Source organism: Globicephala melas, chromosome 7, assembly GCF_963455315.2.
Source record: "Globicephala melas chromosome 7, mGloMel1.2, whole genome shotgun sequence".
NCBI lineage: Eukaryota > Metazoa > Chordata > Mammalia > Artiodactyla > Delphinidae > Globicephala > Globicephala melas.
In genome coordinates, this window is record NC_083320.1 from 49452678 (window position 1) to 49473913 (window position 21236).

Below are 21236 nucleotides of genomic sequence, written 5' to 3' on the forward strand. Positions count from 1 at the left end.
TGAGAAAACAACACCCAGACACATACACATAAATGTAACTCAATGCTAAAAACAAAAACAAACAAACAAAAAAACACCAAGCTTATTAATAATACTGAGACTAAATATACAAGTATTTTTCTGTTGATAATGACATACTCTATTTCACAACCCAACACCCTATACAAGAGAATAAATTTAGTTTGCTTATTAATTCACTCTAGTAAATTGATATATTCTCAGTAACAGTGTCTGTTTTTTTAGTTGATCATAGGAGTATTTCCTGATTGCTAACTGATAGCAAGTCCCCAAAGGACAAATATCATGTTAGTTTCTTCTTTGAGACTATATTTTTCTCAGAGCACCAATGATGCAAAAAATCCCGATCACCTAGGTCGATGAACTGTATTCTTAAAATCACAATGTGTTTGTGATATACCTAAATGCTCACTTGAGGAGTCATCTCCAGTCATAAAAGAAAATATATGTGTAAACTAAAAAACACTAATCCCTTGAGATGCTCCATCAAAGGGGGGTTCCAAGGTCACATAAGTGTTGGAACATACAAGTTAAATATTGAAGGCCCTAAGAGGGTCTGTGTGAAGAAACATGTTTACAAAACTTATTAGGTAACAAAGTATGTATTCAAACATATTTTTGACCCATGCTCCAGTTACACATTAGTGAACAAAGGAGATACATATGGTCCCTGCCCTCAAGATGCTGAAAGTGAGCAAGACAGTCGTGAAACATATAAACAACTATAATCCTAATTATAACTTGTGACTAATGTTATGAAGCAAAATCCCAGGGTAATAGGGATAGAATAAGATAGTTACACAGCTAGAAACGGCACAAGGGGGAGATACATAGAGAGGGACTTCAGGAGATGACCATAAGCTAGACACGAACCAGAAAATGCCCAGAACATCTGGCAGCTAAGCAACAATCAGAACACTTTGAAACTAAACAGACTTGCTCAGGCCACTACCACAGAAAAATGGTTATAAGACCTGCATTCAGCCTTGGGAGATCTATAAGATAATGGACCCTGAAACTGCATTCCTGCATATAGCCAAGACAGGAATATAGGTGAAAGGGAAAGAAACTAGGTGAAAGGGGACATTGTACGGATACCTGAGATGAATTACCATATTTTAGTATATGTTACCACACTTTTGCTAATATACGTATAATTGAAATAGTGCCATGACAGCCCCAGTTAAACAGTATGGGGTCAAAGAAGGAAATAATGACATAAGCCTTGACGTCTACCCAAAAGTGAGGAAGAGGATGGTCTTCTTTGATGATAAAAATGTAGCCCTCTTTGTCCTCAGGGCTGTGCTCCCTTGCCTGCCTGCTTGTATCTCTCACAGGCATCCTACGCTAATAAACTCACTCTTTGCCTGTCACTTTGCCTCTTGCTCAATTCTTTCTGCACTGAGACAAAGGAACCTGAGCTTCAGTAAGTCCTGAGACAAGCTGTGTGGTTTCAAAAAGACTGTGGGTTCGAGTCCCTTCCTAAGTCAGGGATTGTGGGTTTAAGTCCCAGTCTGGAGGTGCAGCTGGGTCTGAGTCCCATCCAAGAAGTGTGGTATCAAGAGTACTACGATGGAAGCTAATTGGAGGGAGAAAGCCATCTATTACTGATTGAGTGGTCAAGCACCCAATCAGACCCAAGGTACCTCTGAGTAGGTGACAAAATGAAACCTAAGGATGAGAAGAACTCAGTCGTGTGAACACTAAGGAAAGTCACACTGACAGAGAACACTATGTATACAGATCTGATCAGGACAGGAGAGCGCTAGCAGGTTAGAGAAACTGAAAGAAGGCAGGTATGGCTGGAGCCTCATGAATGAGTGAATGCCAGGAGCTAATACTTAAGGGATAGTCTGTTGTCGACCACACCATGAAAAACTAAGGTAAGGAGGTTGAATTTTATTCTAAATGTAATGTGAAGGACTTTGAAGTTGTGATCTGCTGTACCATGATAGGTTTTATGTCTTTTCAAAGAGCACTGAATTTTTTTTGGACAGAAACAAATGTAGAATATGAGAGGCTGGGTGAGAGACAATAGCAATAGAATAGACAACACAAGATCTAATAATGTCTTTAACTACTACTTGTTAAACAGATATTTGAAAATGAAATGTTAGCACTTTTCAATCTCTGAAGTGTACCTCTGCAATCAAGTTAATGACTTCTATTAAAACTAATGCGCTATAAAGCAAGTCTATTCCATTAGACCACAGGCTAAGGGATCTGTGAACTTAAAATGACATACTGACTGGCCAAGTGGCTGAGTATCAAAGATGGCAATTTTGAAACTGTTCAAAAGTGATGCACTAAGGTTAATTTACCAACTCGGATCACCTAATTTGCTAAAACATCAGGACCCAGAGGAAGGTTTCATCATGCCCCTGGATACCCAAAGGAGTCCAATAAACTTTTCCAAAGCTCTTTGCCTAAGGAGCAACAACAAGAATCCTTAAGTCCTCTATTTACTTTTATGAAGATATGAGTAGCTAAAGATTGTCTCCTATCAAAGAATAATATAGAATACTTCCTGACTAACAAGACATCTCCAGGCCAGCTCAGAAAGGATATCAAGCCTTCCTAGGTCACAGCACTGTGACTAGTAGTCAATGTCCATACTATTCATTCTGTTAGATACTTACCAAGCAAGATCCTAAATCTGTTTCATGCTATTGTAAATATTGGTAACATCTTAAATTCCAAGTAAAAAAAACTTGAGATTCCTTTATATCATGTTGTAACTGAGGCCTGAAAAAGAAAACTATTTTTAATGGAAATTGGTTTTTAAGACAAAATACCTTTTCTTTTTCTTTTATCTTTTCCACCTTTTTACTTAAGATGAAAGTCAGCCAGACTTGCTAAACTTGCAGAATGATTATGTTACAATGAAGCAGAGAAAATTCAATAATAAGTAGGTCTAAGTGGAGTTATGAAAATTTATGCTGTTCAACTTTTAGTATCCAATTATTTTTAAAATCAGAATAGTTGATTGCCACTTTTACTTTTTTTTTTTTCCCCAGTACGTGGGCCTCTCACTGCTGTGGCCTCTCCCATTGCGTAGCACAGGCTCTGGATGCGCAGGCTCAGCGGCCATGGCTCACGGGCCTAGCCGCTCCGCGGCATGTGGGATCCTCCCGGACCGGGGCACGAACCCATGTCCCCTGCATCGGCAGGCGGACTCTCAACCACTGTGCCACCAGGAAAGCCCCGCCACTTTTACTTTTTTACTTCAGAAATAATTCTGTTAAAATATTTGATTACTTTTTATGCGCTGAGTTGGAGGAGAAAGAAACCTCTCTAACTACCTAATGCACTATTTATAAACAACACCTATAATGTTTAAAAACAAAGACAAAATTTGATTATGATTTCACAGAAGGGCCAACATATTTATAGTATGTGCTAAGTACATTAACAAAATGAAAATGAAGAACTAGATACCTATTCCTTAAAGAATAGCTTATATATATAGAAAGGAATAAGATTAGTTCCATTGTTTAGATTTGTATTAAATTTGTGTTAAATTCATTGACATAATATTTCCACTTTAAATGGAAAATTCTAACAAGTCACCATACACTAAAAGAGAAAAACTACTAAGTATGTAAACAAAAAATAACAATGTAATTAATCATTTATTGGCTATGAATTTACATGTAGAAATCAGATTTTAATTTCTCCTTGACAACGTCTCCTGATTAGGATTTATGAGTTATGGAAAAAGCTGTAAAAACTCACTTTATTAAAATGTAAAATACTAAAACTCAAACTGCATATAGTTTATGCATGCCACTCAGAGTACAGGTGATCCTAATACTCTAGTTAAACTTAGAAAGTAATTTGTATAAATAGCACACTCTAGTTTGTAGCATAAAAAAATGAAGAGGAGGTTAAAAACAGGTAAATTTATGAAAATATTATAGAGCTAAAACATTGTTGATTACCATTTAAAGTGCAGAAATTTCATTAGTAAGATTGATGACGATTTACTGAAATGATTAAAACTTTAAAATTTTTTGAGTAGAAGCCTCCCCCACTGCACAGCCACTTTTCTGATAATAATATTTTAGGTCATTGCCTGAAATAAAAAAAACATAAAATATGTGGGAAAGCAATGACATTTCTACTTCTTATTCATGTAGTTTAGTTTACTTTACTGTATATTAATTTAGTGGTTACAATCTAATTAACATTAGCAGACAGCAGCAGGCAGGTAAAGAAAAAACCTGAAGCAAAGGTCACTATAATTCAGAGACAGTTTTAAAAGCATTAGGTAATTAGTCAAACTGACAGAATTGTGAAGAGTGGCTTAATGCCTGCTTGATAAAGGGAACAAATTTATTTTGCTCCACACAATTAAAGCTGTGTTTAAAAAAAAAAAAGTTTAAAAAAGAAAAACTTTTCTCAGCAGAACAGGGAGGTATTATTCCATTTTTCCAATGGAAATAATACATAATGAAAAGAAATATCTTTATCTGTTGCATTACATAGATTTTGCTCTCAGAACCAACTTAAACGCATTTTAGAATAGTTAAAAATAAAATCTATCAACAATGAAGCAATAAAATAGCAAAAGCAAACAGCATTTACAAATATTGTGGGCACCTGCCTTTTTATGGTCACAACCTGTACTCCTCCAACACACCACCATCTCAAACACACACACACAAACACACACACACCCTTATTATTCAAATTCCTCTTCCTCTAGGGGTTCTATGCCATGTGATAAGATTTACGTGGGCTGAGCTTGCTCTGCCCACCCAGACTGCAGGAGTAAAAAGGAGCAAGGTCTGTTAATTCCATTGGTCCTCATCCACCCAATCAGAGACTTCCCCCCACTCTCCTGTTAGAACTATAAGGAAAGGTGTATTCCTTCTATAGGAATTTCTAAGCTGGTAGAATATACATATAAACTGTTGATGGTCATCTTATCACTAAGTAAGAACAACATGTTTGATTCCCTGGTGACAGAGCAAGAAATTATGTTAAGGGCACAGTTCTGAGATAGAGTTGGCATGGCTTATAAAAGGCAGTTTGGTCAGTATATAAGATACGTATTCTGGAATTTCAGGATGTTGTTCTTAAGGATATAAGAGCTGTGCTCTGCCACCACCTGAGGCTTCTCACAACCCGGCAAGACCTCAGTCTGCCCAGGCAGAATACCATCGCAATCACACTGAGCATATCTTCTGAGGATAAAACAGAGACTAAAGAAGCTACTCCCACTTAGCAGACTCCAACAAGATGAGTCCTGAGAACATTTTATTTTTTCATTAATAGATGTTTATTGGAGTATAATTGCTTCACAATACTGTGTTAGTTTCCGTTGTACAACAAAGTGAATCAGCCATATGCATACATATGTCCCCATATCCCCTCCCTCTTGAGCCTCCTTCCCACCCTCCCTATCCCACCCCTCTAGGTCACCGCAAAGCACCTAGCTGATCTCCCTGTGCTATGCTGCAGCTTCCCACTAGCTATTTTACATTTGGTAGTATACACATGTCAATGCTACTCTCACCTCACCCCAGCTTCCCCCTCCCCACACTGTGTCCTCAAGTCCATTCTCTATATCTACATCTTTATTCCTGCCCTGCTACTAGGTTCATCAGTACCATTTTTTTTTCTAGCTTCCATATATATGTGTTAGCATATGGTATTTGTTTTACTCTTTCTGACTTAGTTCACTGTGTATGACAGACTCTAGGTCCACCCACTTCACTACAAATAACTCAATTTCATTTCTTTTTATGGCTGAGTAATATTCTGTTGTATATATATGCCACATCTTCTTTATCCATTCATCTATCAATGGACATTTAGGTTGGTTCCATGTCCTGGCTATTGTAAATAGTGCTGCAGTGAACATTGCGGTACATGTATCTTTTTGAATTATGGTTTTCTCAGGGTATATGCCCAGTAGTGGGATCGCTGGGTCATATGGTAGTTCTATTTTTAGTTTTTTAGGGAACGTCCATACTGTTTTCCATAGTGATTGTATCAATTTACATTCCCACCAACAGTGCAGGAGGGTTCCCTTTATGCCACGCATATATGGTCACCTAATTTACAACAAAGGAGGCAAGAACATACAGTGGAGAAAAGACAGCCTCTCCAATAAGTGGTACTGGGAAAACTGGACACCTACCTGTAAAATAATGAAATTAGAACATTACCTAACATCACACACAAAAATAAACTCCAAATGGATTAAAGACCTAAATGTAAGATGAGACACTATAAAACTCTTAGAGGAAAACAGAGGAAAAACACTCTTTGACATAAACCACAGCAAGATCTTTTTTTGACCCACCTCCTAGAGTAATGGCAATAAAAACAAAAATAAACAAATGGGACCTAATGAAACTTAAAAGCTTTTGCACAGCAAAGGGAACCAAAAACAAGATGAAAAGACAACCCTCAGAATGGGAGAAAATATTTGCAAATGAAACAACAGACAAATGATTAATCTCCAAAATACACAAACAGCTCATGGAGCTCAATATCAAAAAAACAAACAATTCAATTAAAAAATGGGTGGAACACCTAAATAGACATTTTACCAAAGAAGACATACAGATGGCCAAGAGGCACATGAAAAGCTGCTCAACATCACTAACTATTAAAGAAATGCAAATCAAAACTACAATGAGTTATCACCTCACACCGGTCAGAGTGGCCATTATCAAAAAATCTAGAAACAATACATGCTGAGAACTTTTTTTGAAAAAGTATCCTTGAGATCATCACAGTAAAATGTAATTTGTCTAAGATTTATGTATTAGAATGCTTACCTTTGTCAAGCCTCTAACATAGTCCTATGCAGAGAAAGGAATGTTTATTTCCAAAAGAAAACGAGTATCTCATTTAAAATACTATTGGTACTCCAATTAAGATGTTTAAAAAATAAATAAATAAAATAAAATAAAATACTACTGGTAGCAAGACTAGAGGTAGTGTTCGTAGGTGCTTTTGTAGCCTTCTGGCAATGGAATCAACTCAGTCTCTCCCATTCCCAGTGAGCTGATATTATCCTCTGACATCAGGATAAATCACTCTCTGCTGACCAGTCAGAGATTTCCATCCATCTTTATTTTTGTACACACTATTTATTCTCTTTCTAGAATTTTCTTTATTTTTATGCTGCTTTTTTCACCTGGAAGTTTTTCAACAATCACTTCTCTGTTACTGTCTTCCAAGGTAAAGTTCATTGCTTTATTCTGTGTTCCTACAGTACTTCCATCATATTTTTGAAATATTACTCACCTTTGTGCATTGTAATTTATCTGATTTCATATTTGTGTTTCCCTAGCTTTTTGCATATATTGTCACGTAATATAGACTCAATTTTTATTAGTTGAATGAATAAATGAGTTATCCTTTGCAAGTATGTTTTTAAAGTTTAAAGAATTAAATAGAATATAAAAATCAACAGGACATATAAAGAATTTAGTTGTGCCATAGAGAATTACTCTGAAAAAAAAAAAACCTTAACTTAAACCTATTAATTATAAAGTTGGATTTCACATGAATTTTAAGGTCAGAGCCTATTAGTAGACCATTTTATCTTCAAGATGTTTAAAATGCCCTGAAAGGAACTCTATAAATGATAATTACTAAATATTATACAGTTAATTATTAGGCATGAATAACAGAAACATTAGAAGCAATTAAAAATAACAGAAGATTGTAACAATTATAATATACAGTGGAGATTGTTTGCAGATGACATGATAATATACATAGAGAATCCTAAAGATGTTACCAGAAAACTACTAGAGCTAATCAATGAATTTGGTAAAGTAGCAGGATACAAAATTAATGCACAGAAATCTTTTGCATTCCTATACACTAATGATGAAAAATCTGAAAGAGAAATTAAGGAAACACTCCCATTTACCACTGCAACAAAAAGAATAAAATACCTAGGAATAAACCTACCGAAGGAGACAAAAGACCTGTATGCAGAAAATTATAAGACACTGATGAAAGAAATTAAAGATGATACAAATAGATGGAAAGATATACCATGTTCTTGGATTGGAAGAATCAACACTGTGAAAATAACTCTACTCCCCAAAGCAATCTACAGATTCAATGCAATCCATATCAAACTACCACTGGCATTTTTCACAGAACTAGAACAAAAAATTTCACAATTTGTATGGAAACACAAAGGACCCCAAATAGCCAAAGCAATCTTGAGAACGAAAAAAGGAACTGGAGGACTCAGGCTCCCGGACTTCAGACTATACTATAAAGCTACAGTAATCAAGACACTACGGTACTGGCACAAAAACAGAAAGATAGATCAATGGACCAGGATAGAAAGCCCAGAGATAAGGCCACACACATATGGTCACCTTATCTTTGATAAAGGAGGCAAGAATATATAGTGGAGAAAAGACAGCCTCTTCAATAAGTGGTGCTGGGAAAACTGGCCAGCTACATGTAAAAAAATGAAATTAGAACACTCCCTAACACCCTACACAAAAATAAACTCAAAATGGATTAAAGACCTAAATGTAAGGCCAGACACCATCAAACTCTTAGAGGAAAACATAGGCAGAACACTCTATGACATAAATCACAGCAAGATCCTTTTTGACCCACCTCCTAGAGAAATGGAAATACAAACAAAAATAAACAAATGGGACCTAATGAAACTTCAAAGATTTTGCACAGCAAAGGAAACCATAAACAAGATGAACAGACAACCCTCAGAATGGGAGAAAATATTTGCAAATGAAGCAACTGACAAAGGATTAATCTGCAAAACATACAAGTAACTCATGCAGCTCAATATCAAAAAAACAAACAACCCAATCCAAAAATGGGCAGAAGACCTAAATAGACATTTCTCCAAAGAAGATATACAGATTGCCAACAAACACATGAAAGAATGCTCAACATCATTAATTATTAGAGAAATGCAAATCAAAACTACAATGCGATATCATCTCACACCGGTCAGAATGGCCATCATCAAAAAATCTACAAACAATAAATGCTGGAGAGGGTGTGAAGAAAAGAGAATCCTCTTGCACCGTTGGAGGAAATGTAAACTGATACAGCCACTATGGAGAACTGTATGGAGGTTCCTTAAAAAACTAAAAATAGAACTACCATATGACCCAGCAATCCCACTACTGGGCATATACCCTGAGAAAACCATAATTCAAAAAGAGTCATGTACCTCAATGTTCACTGCAGCTCTATTTACGATAGCCAGGACATGGAAGCAACCTAAGTGTCCATCAACAGATGAATGGATAAAGAAGATGTGGCACATATATACAATGGAATGTTACTCAGCCATAAAAAGGAACGAAACTGAGCTATTTGTAGTGAGATGGATGGACCTAGAGACTGTCATACAGAGTGAAGTAAGTCAGAAAGAGAAAAACAAATACCATATGCTAACACATATATATGGAATCAAAAAAAAAAAAAAGGTCATGAAGAGCCTAGGGGCAAGACAGGAATAAAGATGCAGACCTACTAGAGAATGGACTTCAGGATACAGGGAGGGGGAAGGGTAAGGTGTGACTAAGTGAGAGAGTGGCATGGACATATATACACTACCAAACATAAAACAGACAGCTAGTGGGAAGCAGCCGCATAGTACAGGGAGATCAGCTCGGTGCTTTGTGATCACCTAGAGAGGTGGGATAGGGAGGGTAGGAGGAAGGGAGATGCAAGAGGGAAGAGATATGGGGACATATGTATATGTATAACTGATTCACTTTGTTATAAAGCAGAAACTGACACACATTTGTAAAGCAGTTATACTCTAATAAAGATGTATAAAAAAATACAGTGGAGAAACCTGTGAGATATAGAAAAGAGAAGTAAATAATATCAAATTCTGAATTCAGTTTAAATCTACAATTTTATTAAATGGCCTTTCTGCCACCTGGTTTCAATGAGCTTTATAACTGCTGAGTCTGATTACTCTGGTCACCTCTACATGCCATAATCTGTTACATGCCAAAGATCAAACAGTGCCAATCTTTTGGGCAAGTTAGTGAATAATCCATTCATTTCTTAAATCAGAACTGTGATCTGTATTTGTGTCAGTCAAAGCAAAGTATAGTATGTGAATAGATGGTGGAACTTTGAATTCTCTGAATCCAACTATAGCTAGAAAATTGAAGTAGGTAAGAATAATTAAGAAGGTTAACTATAAATAGTAACACTGTATTTTAACAATAAAACTCGTAAGTTCCAATATTGAGTATGAACCAATAAAATCAACTAGCTACATACACTACAGAACGTGACAACTTAAGAATGGATTTAGTGATTTGTCAGAATCCTCAGTTTATTTTATGTACTACACACATAAGGTAAACACTGTCTAAGATAATCACCTTAAAAAAATCTTACATACTAAAACATTCAGAGCTTTAGTATCTGTAATGATTATCTGTACTGCAGTAATGAAGATCTATAACCTTTTGTTGTAATCCCACAATGCTGAGAATCTTTGCACCAGGTATCCTTGGTGACAGTGTGACAATGAAACAAACATTAAGAATTGTATTTTAGTTTCTGAAAGGAGAAAACAGAATAGATGAGGTGATTAGGCCATATGAACGCACTGGCCAGCATAACTTGACATTCATTTGAAAGGTAGTATATGGCAGTTCCGATGAACCCATTGCTATGTTAATCTCCCTCTGGGAAAGTGTTGCTCTGTGTGTAACATTTTTAGAGGTTTGAAATTTTTATTTCAAGCAAAGAGTAACAAAAAGAAATGCTTTGATATCAGAATTGGCCATTGTTTGAATGAATGTGAACAACCAAGCAGTTCCCTAAAATACCAAAATAAGAGTCCAGACCTCTAGCATGGGGAAAACAATGCCCTAAACTGGCATCCTAATGGCCCTGATGGCACAAAATGAAAACCAAAGAATTGCTCATAAGAGTCACTGAAATTTCAGTGTTAATCTACCATAGATAAAAGAGGAATATTTAGAAAATAGTAAGAACTGCTGTATTCACAAAAAACATTTCAACCAGAATTTATTGCTCATACGCAGAGAACTAAACTGGGAGTTACAAGATAGAGAAAAAGAAGAAACAGACCCTGTCATTTTATGATCTTTGGTTGGAGTTTATCTTCAAAGAAAATTTGATCACATTGTGGCAATCCACTCCACAGTAAACTGTATCTATTGGGATCATGTCATCCTACAGGTGGTATGTATAATCAGAATTCCTTTTGGTACAACTGGCCGCCAGCTCCTTTCTGTGTTGTCCACATCTGGGCAACAAAAACAGGCACACTTCCTGGCATTTCTGGAATGCAGCACACACATGCTATGACCTTCCTCCTCTGGCAACTGGCCAGACCCTTAGCTTCAGCCTATTTTAATACATGAATCAGGTACTAGTCTCTGCCTGTCCAGCTTCCAAAGCTCATAGGCCAGGTCTTCAGGGGGAATTTTTCTAAAGGTCTTTTACTTGCTAACCGTTTAAGGTGACCTTGAAGTATTCCCCTAACATATGGGATAGGGAGGAAAAACAGTAGCAGAGGTCTCTAACAGTGCTCTGTCTTTAAAGAAATCCCTCACTCATCCACCTCTCCTGATCAATCTTCAAACCTCGTCTTGTATAGTCTCAAAGTGGCTAATAGGAAGTGGCCAGCCAAGTTTGGTCACTGCTAAAGCAATTTGGTACAAATACCTCTCTTTGCAATGTGGGGTAAGTTGATTATCATTTTAATCATTAGAGCCTTAATTAATATAAAGTAAAGGGAAATTTTTCATTTAAAAATTAACAGATTTTTGAGATATAACAAACTGCACAAATGAAAGTATATGACTAAGGGTTGACACGTATACATCACGGAAACATCACCACAAGTTCACAAACATATGCATAACACCCCCAAAGTTCCTTGGGCCCCTAGTAAAGGTTTGCCTAACTCAAGACTACAAAGATTTCTCTTAGATTTTCTTCTAAAAAGATTTGTAGTTTTAGGATTTACAATTAGTTCCATAAATCATTTGGTTAACTTTTGTGTATGGTAAAGGATAAGGATTAAAGTTCATGTTTTTGCATATAGATATCCATTTTTTTTTACACAAGTTATTGAAAGGACGATCTTTTATCCACTAAACTGTCTTTGCTTCTTTGTCAAAATTCAATGTATGGTTCTAATTCTGTGTTCTCTATTCTGTTCGATTGATTGATTTGTCTATCCTTAGACAAGTACCACAGTCCTGGTTACTGTATGTTTAAATAAGTCTTGAAACCAGGTAAGTATAAACCCTTCAAATTTATTATTCTTCGTCAAAGTTTGGCTATTCTAGACACTTTGAGTTTCCATATGAATTTTAGAAGCATCTTATCAATTTCTACAGAAAAGCTTTGATAAGATTTTAATTGGGATTACGTTGAATATATAAACACCAATTTTGGTGGGGAATATGGAGAGAATCGACATCTTAATATTGGGTGTTCAAATTTGGGTCTCTTGTTCTCTGTTACTTAGACCTTTTTAAATTTCTCTCAACCATGTTTTCAACCTTTCAATGTACAGGTTTTATATATATTTTTGAGAGATTTATCCCTAAGTATTTTTATGCTACTGTAAGATGGCATTTTAAATTTTTCAATTTCTGCTTGTCCATTTTTAATACACAGAAATGAAATGAAATATTGTCCCATGCTCATTGATGTAGTTCTTTTTTGGTCTTTTTCTGTTTTTCATTTTTGGAGAGTTTCTATTGCTATGTCTACAAATTCACTAATCTTGTATTTTGCAATATTTGTTATTAATCCCATTCAGTATATTTTTTGTGTTACACATTGCCATTTTTAGCTCTGGAAATTCAATTTTGGTCTTTTTTTGGTATGTCTCTCCAACCTTTTCTCTCCATTCTTGAACATATGGAATACAGCTATGATAATTGTTTTCATGTCTTCATTTATTAATTCTATCATCTATGCCATTTCTAGTTCGTTTCTATTTATTGATTTTTTGTCTTCATTATGGGTAATATTTTCCTGATTCCTTCCATGCCTGAAAAGTTGTATTGGATACCAGATATTATGAATTTTACCTTGTTGAATGCTGGATATTTTATATTCAAATATTCCTGAGTTTTACCTGGGCTGCAGTTAACTTGCTGAAAACAGTTTAATCCTTTCATGCTTTTAAGCTGTATTACATAGGGATTAGAACAGAATTCAGTCTAAAGCTAATATTAACCCACTACTGAGGCAACACACTTTAGAGGACTCTACCCCATAGCCCTTGAATTATGGCACTTCCCACTGTATGTGGCAGAAAGAGGAACCTATTTCCAGCCTTGTGTAAATCCTGGGGATTATTCCTTCAATCTGTTCAGTCTTTTTGAGTGGTTCTCTCTGGCCGTGACTAAATTCTCCACTTGCATATGCTGATCAGTGCTCAGTTGAAGACATGAAGGGAACCCTTTGAGATTTCTAGAGTTCTCTCTCTGGATCATTCTCCTTTCTCCAGAACTCTGCACCGGGCCTCACAGACTCTCAGTTCCATCTCCTTAACTTAGAGAAACTGCTGGAATCTTACTGGGTTCCTACTTCTTATGCTGTAACCTGGAAACCGCCCCCATATGCAGCAAGCAATTGTAGGATTGTACATTTTATTCCCATCTCTTAATAACCACTGTAAAACATCACCTGATGTCTAATTACAATCCCAAATTAGTTGATGTTAAAATAGGGAGACTGCTATTTACAATAGCCAGGACATGGACACAACCTAAGTGTCCATCAACAGATGAATGGATAAAGAAGATGTGGCACATATATACAATGGAATATTACTCAGCCATAAAAAGGAACGAAACTGAGTTATTTGTAGTGAGGTGGATGGACCTAGAGACTGGCATACAGAGTGAAGTAAGTCAGAAAGAGAAAAACAGATACCGTTTGCTAACATATATATATATATATATATATATGGAATCTTAAAAAAAAAAAAAGAAAATGGTCAGAAGAACCTAGGGGCAAGACAGGAATAAAGATGCAGACCTACTAGAGAATGGACTTGAGGATATGGGGAGGGGGAAGGGTAAGCTGGGACAAAGTGAGAGAGTGGCATGGACATATATACACTACCAAACGTAAAATAGATAGCTAGTGGGAAGCTGCAGCATAGCACAGGGAGATCAGCTCGGTGCTTTGTGACCACCTAGAGGGGTGGGATAGGGAGGGTGGGAGGGAGGGAGATGCAAGAGGGAAGAGATATGGGGACATATGTATATGTATAACTGATTCACTTCATTATAAAGCAGAAACTGACACACCATTGTAAAGCAATTATACTCTAATAAAGATGTTAAAAATAGAAAAATAAAAATGGGAAAAAAAAATAGGGAGACTGTCTGGGTCAAGCTGACAATCACATAAATCCTTTAAAAGCAAAGCTTTTTCTCCAGCTAGAAGAGGAGAAACTTTGCTGACTTTAAAGATGGAGGGGGCCATATGACAATGAATATGAGTGGCCTCTAGAAGGTGGAAGCTGTTCCCAATCCACAGCTAGCAGGAAAACATGTGCCTTAGTCTGTTATAGCTAAAACTGACTGAACTAGCTAGGTCTCCATCACTTTATGCTTCACTTGCACGTCCTCTTTCCATATGTTTTTTTTTTCCTTTCTTTCTTTCGTTAATGATTCCTTTGCACCTAATTGCTTAAAGTAGCTCACTTGTTAATTAAAGCTACTATCAGACACCTGGTGTTTTTCCTCTTTGAAACACTCCCTAATGCTCCTCTTCTTTGTAAGCATTCTTCATTCCAGAAGAGACAGTCGCAGTAGGATCCCAGAGACCAACAGAGCCCATCTCCGGACCTGGCGACGCCAGCCTTGACGGCTTTGAAATGTTTCTTGAGAAAAGAAGAATGCAGACCCTGCACCTGCCCCGATCCTAATCAAGAACCCTATTTTGAGCTAACACTATAAGTTTTACTCACTGAACCCTTTCGGGGAGGACAGAGTCTGGAGGGCACTAAACCTGCTGTGGTCTCCTGTGCCTGGCAAAGAAATAAAGCTAATCTTTTCTTCTTCACCCAAAACTCTGTCTCTGTGATTTTGATTCAGTGCCATTGTATAGAGACAGAGATTTCGGTAACAAGTCCTACAGCAGCAAGGAAATTAATTATGCCAGTGGCAGGTGAGCTTGTAAGAGGGTTCCGAGCACCTCCTCATTACCACCCCCCCATGAGAACCACAGCTGCAGCCAATATTTTGATTTCGGCCTAGTGAGACACTGAGAACCCAGCCGAGCTGTGCCCAAACTTCTGACTTACATACTGTCAGATAATAAATTTGTGTTGTTCTGAGCAACTAAGTCTATGGCAATGTTCACGGAGCTGTAGAAAACTAAAACAAAGATAAATCCCATTCCTGTTATTTCCTCTTTATCGAAAGTAAATTTCACTCATTAAAAAAATCTAATTTTGCATAGCTTGTTGCCAATATCTGTAAGAATATATTTGTCATAGGAAAGGCTCCTTATATAATATTAGCTGGGAAAAAACAGCTATTAATAATATGTCATGTTTGTTGTTTCTTGTAACCGCTGTTACAAATGGTCACAAACTGGGTACCTTAAAACAATAAAAATGTATTCTCTTACAGTTCTGGATGCTAGACATCTACCATCAAAGTGTCAGCAGGATCACAGTCCCCGTGGAAGTTCTAGGGGAAAATTCTTCCCTGCCTCTTTGAACTTCTGGTGGGTACCCGCATTCTCTGGCTTCCTCGGCTTGTGGAACTCCAATCTCTGCCTCCATCTCCACACCACCTTCTATGCTGGTATGTCTCTATATTCTTTTCTGTCCAAATTCCCTTTGTCTTTCTCAGAATGACACTTGTCATTGGATTTGGGACCTACCTAGGTAATCCAGGATTACCTCATCATCTAAAACTCTGTACTTAACTACATCTGCAAAGACCCTTTTTCTAAATAAGGTAACACTCACAGGTTTCAAGAAACAGCATGCGCACATATATTTTCGGGGGCCACAATGAAACTCACTTCATCATATAATAAAATTATCAAATGCTCCCTCCTCAACTGATATGCTATACTACCTTCTTTTTTCTTAATATTATTTGAAATTGTGGAACACCTTATATGCAAACATAAACTGATCACTGTTAACCAATGATTGTATATTCATAGTTTGGGCTTTTTGTGAAAAGGAAATAGTGCAGGAAAAAACAGGATTGCTTTAAACTATATATGAGACATCTTCTAATAAAGCATTCAGGACAGAATATGCTGAAGATAATTGTACATATTTTCTAATTAAGAGAATCAGATGATTTATAAACTGACAGACCTGGAACTTTCCTCATCACTGATATCAGGTAAAGAAGCATAAAAAGCATAAAGCTATAACGGTAGGTCAGGTGGGTAGCAAAATTGCTATGAGTGTCTTCTGATTTTTCAAAATGTACTCTGCTGTACAGTGGATCCCTGGGTAAATACCACGGATATCAGTATGAGCTAGCAGTTACATTTAGGTTAAGATATGGAACCCAGAGAGTCATGGAGCCCTGTGTATAGAAGTTCTCCACCCCTAGAAGTGATAGGCTGAAGAGAAGGAAAAAGGAAAGGGCTTCAAAGTATTTTTTTAACTTTGAGATATAATTGACATACAACATGGTGTAAATTTAAGGTGTACAATGTGATGATTCAAATATATACTGTGAAATGCTTACCACAACAAGGTTAGTCGACACATCCTTCACCTCACATAATTACCATTTTGTTACAGTGAGAACATTAAAGCTCTACTCTTATAGCAACTCTCAACCATACAATACAGTATTGTTAACTACCGTTCCATGCTGTACATTAGATCCCTAGAATTTAGTCATCTTATAACAAAGTTTGTACCATTTGATCAACATTTCCACATTTTCTCCACCCCCTAGCCCCTGGTAACCACCATTCCACTGTTTCTAAGAGTTCAGTGTTTTTAGATTCCACATATAAGTGAGATCAAACAGTATTTGTCTTTCTTTGACTTATTTTACTTAGCATAATGCCCTCAGGGTCCATCCATGTTGCTGCAAATGACAAAATTTCCCTTTTTATGCCTGAATTATATATACTATACATATATTTCATTTTCTTTATTCATCGATAGACACTTAGGTGGTTTCCATGTCTTGGCTATTGTGAATAATGCTACAATAAATATGGAAATGCAGATATTTCTTCAACATAGTGATTTCATCTCCTTTGGTTATATATCCAGAAGTGGGATTGTGGATCATATGGTAGTTCTATTAATTTTTTGAGGAACATCCATATTATTTTCCATAGTGGCTGTACCAGTTTATGTTTTCACCAATAGTGCACCAAGGTTCTCTTTTCTCCACATCCTCACCAGCATTTGTTATCCCTTGTCTTTTTGATAATAGCCATTCTGACAGGTTTCATTGTGGTTTTGATTTGCAGTTTCCCTGATGATTAATGATAGTAAGCATATTTTCAGAGGGCTGTTGGCCATCTGTATGTCTTTTTTGGAAAAATGACTATTTAAGTCCTCTGCCCATTTTTTAATCAGATTTTTTGCTATCGATTTTAATGATTTATTTTTTTAGCCCCTTATCAGGTGTATGGTTTGCAAATATTTTCTCCCATTCTTTAGATTGCCTTTTCATTTTGTTGATGGTTTCTTTTGCTGTGCAGAAGCTTTTTGGTTTGATGTAATCCCACTTGTTTATTTTTGCTTTTGTTGCCTGAGCTTTGGGTGACACGTCCAAAAATTATTGCCACGACCAACATCAAGGAGTTTTTCCCCCTATGTTTCTTTTAGGAGTTTTACAGTTTCGGGTCTTGTGTTTAAGTCTTTAAATCCATTCCTAGTTAATTTTTGTTATTGGTGTAAGGTAGGGGTCCAATTTCATTTTTTGCATGTGGATATCCAGTTTCCCCAACACCATTTATTGAAGAGAATATCCATTCCACATTGAGTATTTTTGGCCCCTTTGTCAAATATCAGTTGGCCATATACACATGAGTTTATTTCTGTGCCCTCAATTCTGTTCCATTGGTCTGTGTGACTTTTTATGCCAATACCATACTGTTTGATTACTAGAGTTTTGTAATATAGTTTGAAATTAGGAAGAACAATACCTCCAGCTTTGCTCCCTCAAGATTGCTTTGGCCATTTGGGGCCCAAAGTCTTTATTTTGACAGGTATAGTACCAAAGTGGACCTCTGTTTCAAGAGGCATGAGGTCAAGAGTTTTTTTATTTTATTGAACCCATTAGAAATGAAATTAGAAATGTTAGCAATTGATGAAATCTGTAATCCTTTTTATTCAGGACTCGAGTTTATCTAAGTTTGACAGCGTATATAAAATGATACCATTTACCAAAAGTATTTTCCATATGACCACATGCATGCATAGGAAAAAATAGTATCTCTAGATAATAACAGGACATTTTAATTTATTCTCTGTACTCTTTTGTCCCCACAAAAAGACATTATTAACCCCAAAAAAAACCACAGAAAGAGGTACAGGTTTTAAAGTGATGATTAATTCTGCTTTGGATGTGTCTAGTTTTAGGTACTTTAGAACTAACTTTTATTTGTTTATTGCCACTGCACATTAGCTGGTTTCATTAGCCAGGAGCTATCATAAACACCTTATGTCCTTTTTTTCTTTTAATCTTCGCAATTGCAATGGATATTAAACAGTCTTAGTCTCATTTTATAAAATGAGGATTCCAAACTCAGAGAGATTAATTAGAGAAGGCAAGACTACTGGGAACAGAAACCTAGACTAAGTCTGTACAGAGACCATATAGAAACCCCATGACCACTGGGAACAGGATCAATGTAACATAGGTCTTCTGTAAAGGAAGGATCCTGTGATGACAATTTTCCCCAGCCCTTTATTTTACTATTTAAATATTTTAAGGAAGGAAAATGTGTCCATTATCTGAAATGGTTGACTCATAAAATAGTACCTTTATCATATACCAGATGAAGAAAGGTCTTACTCTGTGAGGGAGCCTTATAACATGGATGAGTTACATAAGACTGTCATTACAGGAAAAGAAAAATGGATTTACAATCAGAGCAGCTCTGGACTAATACAACCTCCCCCTCGTTCTAATATTCCCAATTTACACCTGTTCTCTTACACTCAAAAGTTTCCAGTTTGGACAATCATATAGTCATCCCGGCTATAATTACCAGAAAAACCACATAGTTGCATTAGTTAGACTGAAGATTAAGCTAGTGTGAGCAAGAGACTGAAAAATACACTTGTTGAAGAGCATAGAAATGTATTTCCCTTCCTCACATAATAGTCCAGGGAAGATAGATGGGCCTAGTTCAGCAAAGTCATCCCAGGACCCAGGCTAGAAGGACAGTTCTTTCATTCTTAACATGCCACTTCCAAGAATTTTCCAGTTGTTTCCATCAATCATCAAGATGGGAAAGGGATAGCAAATCTAGAGTGGGCATCTTAATTAGTTGAACCAGAGTTGGACACATCAGTCCACTCACATGCCATAGATGAGAATTTAGTCATAGGACCACACCAACAAGAAAGAATAAAGGATTTGAGGTTTAGCTAGTAGATCTTGCCACAGTGGGCTAACTTCTCTCACTCTCACATTTCTTCTTTGGTCCCCCAACTCCACTACATTGTAACAGGGTGACTATAAAACTTGTATTTAGTACTAACTAGTGGTGCTATTCCACAGGAGATTTTTATTTTAGGTGTGTGGATAGCAGATCAAAATTCAGATGAAATAAAGCTAAAACACAAGGTCAAGAGTCACAGACTATGTTACACCTTGTCTCTAACTTTGCAAATAAATATTAAATTCACTTTTGTTTGCCTTTTCTACAGTATTCACTGTACTGATCTGAAGGGTTAGTGTGAGAGAAATATAGCAATAAATCAATAATAAAACTTTTTTCTCCTTAATAATAGACGTATAGGCTTTTATATAGACTCACAGACTTTAAATGAGTAGAACAATATCAAACTTCAAGAGTTACTGCTAAAAAAAAACAAAATTACAATAAATCTTCCACAGCAAATATATGAAAAGGTAAAATTTGACTTTCTTAATATTGCCAAAACAAATTCCTGGCATTAAAATTGATTCTAGATGTAACCAAAATCAAAATTATTAAGATAAATCAAATATTTTATCCTTGTAATTGAATATAAAATAACTATTACAATAAAGGTTTATACGTACAGCAGTACGCAACTATAAACGTGGGAAATTGGAATACCTATCACAGCTACATCCATATCTGAAACTTCTAAAAGTAAAACTAAAACATATATATTGGACAGATACCAATGTAGAAAGACCTTCAACGTGTGGATTCTCAATTCTGAAGTCTTTGTTTTGAACACTGGCTGTTTGACAGCTAACTCAACAGAAACCGTGTCTGAATCCTCCCTGCTCCCCCACACTTGCTGTGGCTAGGGCATGGCTTCCTGGTTAGGGAAGTATAACAAGCCTTCCTTATCTGGAAATTATCAGATGCAACAATCTATAAAATCAGGTATATATTCATTGGCACTTAAAACCTTGTTCTTGACATAATCAAAAGAATTAAAAGTGGTTTGAAGATAAAAGAATTTGAGAAGAAACATCCTATTTTACTTATTAAGTAATACACTATAAATTCATTGGAGTTGATCCATGTTCTATGCTCATTGTGTAGATCACGAAAATAAATGCCACAGGAGTAAGAAGGATATACACAACGAGCATCTCATTTTCAATAATATACATTAAAAAAAAAAACCTATATGTGTTATTTCTTCAGCATATTTCTTGACTCCTTTTCTCCCTCAGTTCATACTTGTGATTAGGGTATGATATGCACACAGAGGAATGTGCTACATCTATTTTTATAAGTTTTTGGTTTTTCTGTACTGTTTAGCTTTTCACCACAATGAAGGATAATTTGGCATCAGGCTGACTCCACTTGGTCACACTAACATTCTCTTAAATTCCTCACACTTTCTTGTAACCCTATTACCCTTTCTAATTGACTCAATCCAAACACGTATTTGCTGTTTCAACAAACTTGCTCTTTAACCTAGACAGTGTTTTTCAATCTAATGATCTTGCTAAAATGTCAATTCTGTTTCAGTAGGTCTGGAGGGAAGCCTAAAAGTCTGCCTTTCTAACAAGTTCTCAGGTAATAGTGATGCTGCT